General features: G+C 41.2%; 1 long non-coding RNA gene across 4 annotated transcripts in view; it reads right to left on the reverse strand.

Annotated features, from left to right (window-relative positions):
• The window catches only part of LOC112649876 (uncharacterized), a 74,778-nt gene extending 68,003 nt beyond the window's left edge, over positions 1 to 6,775 (reverse strand). For all 4 annotated transcript variants that reach the window (XR_004806999.2, XR_003129758.3, XR_003129761.3 and 1 more), the window contains exon 1: positions 6,585 to 6,775. This is a non-coding gene — a long non-coding RNA (uncharacterized LOC112649876). The remainder of the gene's footprint in view (positions 1 to 6,584) is intronic.
• Between the last annotated feature and the right edge of the window lie 1,130 nt (positions 6,776 to 7,905).

The raw sequence follows: 7,905 nt of genomic DNA on the forward strand, positions 1-7,905 counted from the left end.
TTTTTTTTTTTTTTGCTGTGTTCTCATGGACTTTGCATTCTTTGTATATTTTTTTATTGGAGTTCGATTTGCCAACATATAGCATAACACCCAGTGCTCATCCTGTCAAGTGCCCCCCTCAGTGCCCGTCACCCAGTCACCTCATCCCCCTGCCCACCTCCCTTTCCACTACTCCTTGTTCATTTCCCAGTTAGGAGTCTCTCATGTTCCGTCACCCTCACTGATATTTCCCACTCATTTTCTCTCCTTTCCCCTTTCACTATTTTTTATATTCCCCGAATGAATGAGACCATATAATGTTTGTCCTCCGACTGACTTCACTCAGCATAATACCCTCCAGTTCCATCCACGTTGAAGCAAATGGTGGGTATTTGCCATTTCTAATGGCTGAGGAATATTCCATTGTATACATAGACCATATTTTCTTTATCCATTCATCTGTCACTGGACACCGAGCCTCCTTCTACAGTTTGGCTATTATGGACATTGCTGCTATAAGCATCGGGGTGCAGGTGTCCTGGCGTTTCACTGCATCTGTATCTTTGGGGTAAATCCCCAGCAGTGCAATTGCTGGGTTGTAGGGAAGATCTATTTTTAACTCTTTGAGGAACTTCCACACTGTTTCCAGAGTGCCTACACCAGTTCACATTCCCACCAACAGTGCAAGAGGATTCCCCTTTCTCCACATCCTCTCCAACATTGGTTGTTTCCTGCCTTGTTAATTTTCCCCATTCTCACTGGTGTGAGGCAGTATCTCATTGTGGTTTTGATTTGTATTTCCCTGATGGCAAGTGATGCGGAGCATTTTCTCATGTGCTTTTTGGCCATGTCTATGTCTTCTTTGGTGAAATATCTGTTAATGTCTTTTGCCCATTTCATGATTGGATTGTTTGTTTCTTTGCTGTTGAGTTTGATAAGTTCTTTATAGATCTTGGATACTAGCCCTTGATCAGCCCTTTATCTGATAGGTCATTTGCAAATATCTTCTCCCATTCTGTAGGTTGTCTTTTAGTTTTGTTGACTGTTTTCTTTTGCTGTGCAGAAACTTTTTATCTTCATGAAGTCCCAATATTTCATTTTTGCCTTTGTTTCCCTTGCCTTCATAGATGTATCTTGCAAGAAGTTACTGTGGCCAAGTTCAAAAAAGGTATTGCCTGTGTTCTCCTCTAGGATTTTGATGGAATCTTGTCTCACATTTAGATCTTTTATCCATTTTGAATTTATCTTTGTGTATGGTGTAAGAGAAGGTCTAGTTTCATTCTTCTGCACGTGGCTGTCCAATTTTCCCAGCACCATTTATTGAAGACACTGTCCTTTTTCCAGTGGATAGTCTTTCCTGCTTTGTTGAGTATTAGTTGATCATAGAGTTGAGGGTCCATTTCTGGGTTCTCTATTCTGTTCCATTGACCTATGTGTCTGTTTTTGTGCCAGTACCACACTGTCTTGATGACCACAGCTTTGTAGTACAACCTGAAATCGGCATTGTGATGCCCCCAGCTATGCTTTTCTTTTTCAATATTCCCCTGGCTATTCAGGGTCTTTTCTGATTCCACACAAATCTTAAAATAATTTGTACCAACTCTCTGAAGAAAGTCCATGGTATTTTGATAGGGATTGCATTACATGTGTAAATTGCCCTGGGTAGCATTGACATTTCACAATATTAATTCTTGCAACCTATAAGTATGGAATATTTTTCCATCTCTTTGTGTCTTCCTTCATTTCATTCAGAAGTATTCTGTAGTTTTTAGGGTATAGATACTTTATCTCTTTGGTTAGGTTTATTCCTAGGCATCTTATGCTTTTCGGTGCAATTGTAAATGGGATTGACTGCTTAATTTCTCTTTCTTCAGTCTCATTGTTAGTGTATAGAAATGCCACTGATTTCTGGGCATTGATTCTGTATTCTGCCACACTGCTGAATTGCTGTATGAGTTCTAGCAATCTTGGGGTGGAGTCTTTTGGGTTTTCTGTGTATGGTATCATGTCATCCGCAAAGAAGGAGAGTTTGACTTCTTTGCCAATTTGAATGCCTTTTATTTCTTTTTGTTGCCTGACTGCTGAGGCTAGGACTTCTAGGACTATGTTGAAGAGCAGTGGTGAGAGTGGACATACCTGCCATGTTCCTGATCTTAGGGGGAAGGCTCCCAATGTTTCCACATTGAGAATGATATTTGCTGTGGGCTTTTTGTAGATGGCTTTTAAGATGCTAAAGAATGTTTCCTCTATCCCTACACTCTGAAGAGTTTTGATCAGGAATGGATGCTGTACTTTGTCAAATGCTTTCTCTGCATCTATTGAGAGGATCATATGTTTCTTGGTTTTTCTCTTGATATGATCTATCACATTGATTGCTTTACGAGTGCTGAACCAGCCTTACAACCCAGGGATAAATCCCACTTGGTCATGGTGAATAATCTTCTTAAAGTATTGTTGGATCTTATTGGCGAGTATCTTGTTGAGAATTTTTGCATCTGTGTTCATCAGGGATATTGGTCTATAATTCTCCATTTTGGTGGGGTGTTTGTACAGGTTTTGGAATTAAGGTGATGCTGCCTCATAAAACGAGTTTGGAAATATTCTGTCCCTTTCTATCTTTTGGAACAGCTTTAATAGAATAGGTATGGTTTCTTCTTCAAACGTTTGATAGAATTTCCCTGGGAAGCCATCTGGCCCTGGACTTTTGTATCTTGGGAGGTTTTTGATGACTGCTTCAATTTCCTCCCTAGTTATTGGCCTGTTCAGGTTTTCTATTTCTTCCTGTTTCAGTTTTGGTAGTTTGTGGTTTTCCAGAAATGCATCCTTTTCTTCTAGATTGCCTAATTTATTGGTGTATAGCTGCTCATAATATGCTTTTAAAATCGTTTGTATTTCCTTGGCATTGGTTGTGATCTCTCCTTTTTCATTCATGATTTTATTAATTAGAATCCTTTTTATTTTTAATAAGGCTGGCTAATGGTTTATCTATCTTATTAATTCTTTCAAAGAACCAAATTCTGGTTATGTTGATCTGTTCTACGGTTCTTCTGGTCTCTATTTCATTGAGTTCTACTCGAATCTTTATTAACTTTCTTCTTCTGCTGGGTGTAGGTGTTTATTTCCTTTTGTTTCTCCAGTTCCTTTAGGTGCAAGTTTAGCTTGTGTATTTGAGTTTTTCCAATTTTTTGAGGGATGCTTGAATTATGATGTATTTCCCTCCTAGGACTGCTTTTGCTTATCCCAAAGATTTTGAACAGTTTTATCTTCATTTTAATTAATTTCCATGAATCTTTTTAATCCTTCTCTAATTTTCTGGTTGACCCTTTCGTCTTTTAGCTGGATGCTCTTTAACCTCCACATGTTTGAGTTTCTTCCAAATTTCTTGTGATTTAGTTCTAGTTTCAAAGCATTATGGTCTGAAAATATGCAGGGGACAATCCCAATATTTTGGTGTCAGTTGAGACCTGATTTGTGACCCAGAATGTGATCTATTCTGGAGAAAGTTCCATGTGCACTTGAGAAGAATGTGTAGTCAATTGCATTTGGATGTAAAGTTCTGTAAATATCTGTGAAATCCATCTGGTCCAGTGTATCATTTAAAGCTCTTGTTTCTTTGGAGATGTTGTGCTTAGAATCTGTTATTTGCAGAAAGTGCCGTGTTGCAGTCTCCCAGTATTAGTGTATTATTATCTAAGTATGTATTAACTTACATTAATTGATTAATTAATTATTGGCTATTAATTGATTGACTATTAAGTGATTGATAACTTGGCAGCTATTAATTGATATACTTGGCAGCTCCCACATTAGGGGCATAAATATTCATGATTGTTAGGTCCTCTTGTTGGATAGATCTTTTAAGTATGATATAGTGTCCCTCTTCATCTCTTACTTCAGTCTTTGGGATAAACTTTAATTTATCTGATATGAGGATTGCTACCCCAGTTTTCTTTTGAGGACCATTTGAATGGTAAATGGTTCTCCAAACTCATTTTCAGGCTGTAGGTCTCCTTAGGTCTAAAATGAGTCTCTTGTAGACAGCAAATAGATGGTTCTTGCTTTTTTATCCAGTCTGAAACCCTGCATCTTTTGATGGGATCATTTAGCTCATTCACATTCGGAGTTACTATTGAAAGATATGAATTTAGTGTCATCATGATACCTCTTCAGTCCCTGTTTTCGTGGATTATTTCTTTGGGCTTCCTCTTTCTTTTACAGAGTCCCCGTTAATATTTCTTGCAGAGATGGTTTGGTGGTCACATATTCTTTCAGTTTCTGCCTATTTTGGAAGCTCTTTATCTCTCCTTCTATTCTGAAGGAGAGCGTTCCTGGATACTGTATTCTTGGCTGCATGTTCTTCTCATTTAGGACCCTGAATATGTCCTGCCAGCCCTTTCTGGCCTGCCAGGTCTCTGTGGAGAGGTCTTCTGTTAATCTAATATTTCTCCCCATATAAGTTAGGGATTTCTTATCTCTTGCTGCTTTAAGGATTTTCTCTTTATCTTTGGACTTTGCAAGTTTCACTATTAAATGTCAAGGTGTCAAACGTTTTTTATTGATTTTAGGGGGGGCGGGAATCTTTGTATCTCCTGGATCTGAATGCCTCTTTCTCTTCCCAAGTTAGGGAAGTTCTCAGCTATGATTTGTTCAAATATGTTTTCTGGTCCTCTGTCCCTTTCAGTGCCCTCTGGAACCCCAATTAAATGTAGATTTTTCTTTCTGAAACTGTCATTTATTTCCCTTAACCTTTCCTCATGGTCTTTTAATTGTTTTTCCCCTTTTTTCCCCTCAGCTTCCTTCCTTGCTATCAACTTGTCTTCTACATCACTCACTCTTTCTTCTACCTCATTAACCCTCATTGTTAGGACCTCCAGTTTGGATTGTTTCTCATTTAATTGATTTTTAATTTTGGCCTGATTAGATCTAAATTCTGCAGTCATGAAGTCTCTTGAATCTTTTATGCTTTTTTCCCTAGCTACCAGTAGCTTTATAATTGTGCTTCTGAATTGGCTTTCTGACAGTTGAATTGTAATCCAAATCCTGTACCTCTGCGGCAGAGAGTACTGTTTCTGATTCTTTTTTTAGTTGTGAGTTCTTCTTTCTAGTCACTTTGCTCAGTGCAGAGTGGCTGTATGAGTGGGCTCCATCAAGAATATCAACCACGACCTAAGTAAATTTCACCCTAGATGATTCTGCTGAGGTCAGAGACCAGAAATGGAAAATAAAGATCAGAACAAAATAAAAGGACCACTAAAGTGAAAAACAAATTTTAAAACAAAGTAGTAAAAAGTAAAAGGCCAGGAATTCTAAAGAAGAAGAGATTAAAAAAAAAAGAAACAGAAAAAAGAAAAGAAAAAGGAAAAGAAAAAAGAGGGTACTGGGAGATGGTGATGAAGAAATTGTAGTGGAGGTAGAATGTAGTCTACCTGAGGGGTTCTGGAGGGTGATCTTCTTGTTTCTGAGTATATTAAGTTCTGTATGTTAGAAGATGCTCAGTCACAAATTTATATAAACCAGAAGTATATGTAGAGGGCCCCAACATGGACCACCAAAACATAAATGAGATAAAAGAGGGAGGCAGAATGGGAATGAGGAATCCACAGAATGAACCAGCATGGTATACCACTTGGTTCTGGGTGCATACTGGTCATGTTTTAGTAGGTATTAACTTCCCCCATTGTAGAACAAAATGAGGCAGAGAAAAGAAAAAACACAAAACAACACAAAACAAAACAAAAAAAACCCATATTGTGTATATCTCCCAAAACTAAGTTGAGTATGTTGAAAGGAATCTAGAAGTGGAAAATATATCTAGGAGCTATAATTATAGAAATATGAAAGTCAAAAAGGAAAAATCTTAAAAATGAAGAGGCAGTAAAATATTGTACTTATGGTGGGAAAAGAGAAAAAAACCTAGATATTTACAGTTTGATATAACAATGAGTTGTACTGGAAAAAGGAAGAAAAAAGGAAAAAAAAAAAAAAAAAAAGGAGGATACCCTCTGGTTCTACATATTGTAAATCCTTCAAGTTCCCCTGGAACTTTCCAGGGCTGTTCCTCCAAGAACTTGCTCTTCCCTTGTCCTTCTGGCTGGTCTTCTGGGGGAGGGGCCTGCTGTGCTGATTCTCAGGTGTGTGCACCTGGGGGAGCTTCCCCGCATCCCGCAGGGGGCTGGGCTCAGTGGGAGCTGCTTACCCCGTGAGGCCCCTGCTCCCTGGCGGCCCTGCTCCGTCCCAGGCACAGGGTGACACCAGGAGGAACACCACTGGCGGGGCCAGCTCTCCAGCCCTGGAGTCAGCTCCCGCAGTAACTCCCGCAGCTCCCAGTCCGCTCGGGCCTGGATGCTCCAGGGACGGGTGCGCCGATCTGCACAGCTCGGGGGCGCCCGGGGCAGGAGGGTCCTCGCCGTCCTGGACCCTCCCGGCCTCCGCCTGTCCCGGGGGAGCTCAGGATCGGGGGCTGTGTCCCCCTGCGCCCTGGGCTCCCGCCCCGCAGCCCCCTCCATGCGGAGCCGCCGCCCGAGCTGCTCCCGGGGCCCCGCCCGGCGCTCCAGCCCTTTACCCGCTGGGCCCGCGGGGTGCGGGGCGCCCTCCCCCGGGCGCACCTCCTCTGGTAGTGACCCCGGGAACCTGGGGGCTCCACCGCCCCTCCTGCGGTGCTGCCCGAGTTCCCTGCCAGCGCCTTTCTGTCCAGGAGGAATCCAGTGCGGATTTTTCAAGTCCCTGCCTCTCCGGGGCTGGGCTCTCCTGTCCCGAGGCTCCCGCCGCCCCCCTTAGCCCGGCTCCTCGCGGGCCCCTCCCCCACTGGATTCTTTTTTATTTTTTTCTGCCTTCTTACCTTGTTAGAGGCCTTGTTAGAAGATGGAACGCTTCTCTTTGTAGCGTTCCAGCTGTTGTCTCTTTAAATCTCAGGTCAAATTTGTAGGTTTTTCAGGATGATTTGAAAGTCATCTAGGTAAGTTGGTGGGGACGGGTGACTTGGGGACCCTACTCCTCTGCCATCTTGCCCCCCCCCCGAATTTGCATTTTTGAGGTTTGTCTTGGGGTCTCTTCCAAGGAATGCATGTTTTGAAGGAGTGGAGGAAGGGAATGCAGTTAGTGGGCCATCACTGAGGGACTGAGAAGGCTGAGAAAAATGCAGGCCACGGAGTCTGGCCTGGAGGAAAGAGATGAAGGAACAGATGGGGAAAGTGAGTGGCAGTAACTCCACCTCCCTTCCTGGGTGCACACCTCCAGTTCTCTCCTTTGTCCAAAAGCAGTGCGGCGTTGAGCACGGCGCTTGGCGTTTGAAGTCAGAAAAAAGTAAATTCATATCTGTGTTCTGACCCTTTCTGGCTGTGTATCCTTCAGCTCATGGCCACTCTCAGTTTTCTTTCTTTTTTCTTTTCTTTTCTTTTCTTTTCTTTTCTTTTCTTTTCTTTTCTTTTCTTTCTTTCTTTTCTTTTCTTTTTTCTTTTCTTTTTTTCTTTTCTTTTCTTTTCTTCTCTTCTCTTTTCTTTTCTTTCTTTTCTTTTCTTCTTTCTTTTCTTTCTTTTCTTTCCTTTTCTTCTTTTCTTTCTTTCCTTTCCTTTCCTTTCCTTTCCTTTCCTTTCCTTTCCTTTCCTTTTCTTTCTTTTCTTTTCTTTTCTTTCTTTTCTTTTTCTTTTTCTTTTTCTTTTTCTTTTTTCTTTTCTTTCTTTCTGATTTTATTTATTTATTCACAGATCCGGAGATCATGCCCTGAGCCGAAGGCAGACACACTCAACTGCTGAGCCACTCAGATGTCTCAGCTCTCAGTTTTCTTATCTATACATTGAGACTCACACTATCTGATGCATGCAATGGTTGTGTTAACTTAATTAAAATGATAAACTGCCTGGTTTAATACCTGGCACATTTGGGGTATTACATACATAATAACTAGTAGTTGATTTCCTCTCTTTTAGA

Source organism: Canis lupus, chromosome 19 (genome assembly GCF_003254725.2).
Source record: "Canis lupus dingo isolate Sandy chromosome 19, ASM325472v2, whole genome shotgun sequence".
Taxonomy (NCBI): domain Eukaryota; kingdom Metazoa; phylum Chordata; class Mammalia; order Carnivora; family Canidae; genus Canis; species Canis lupus.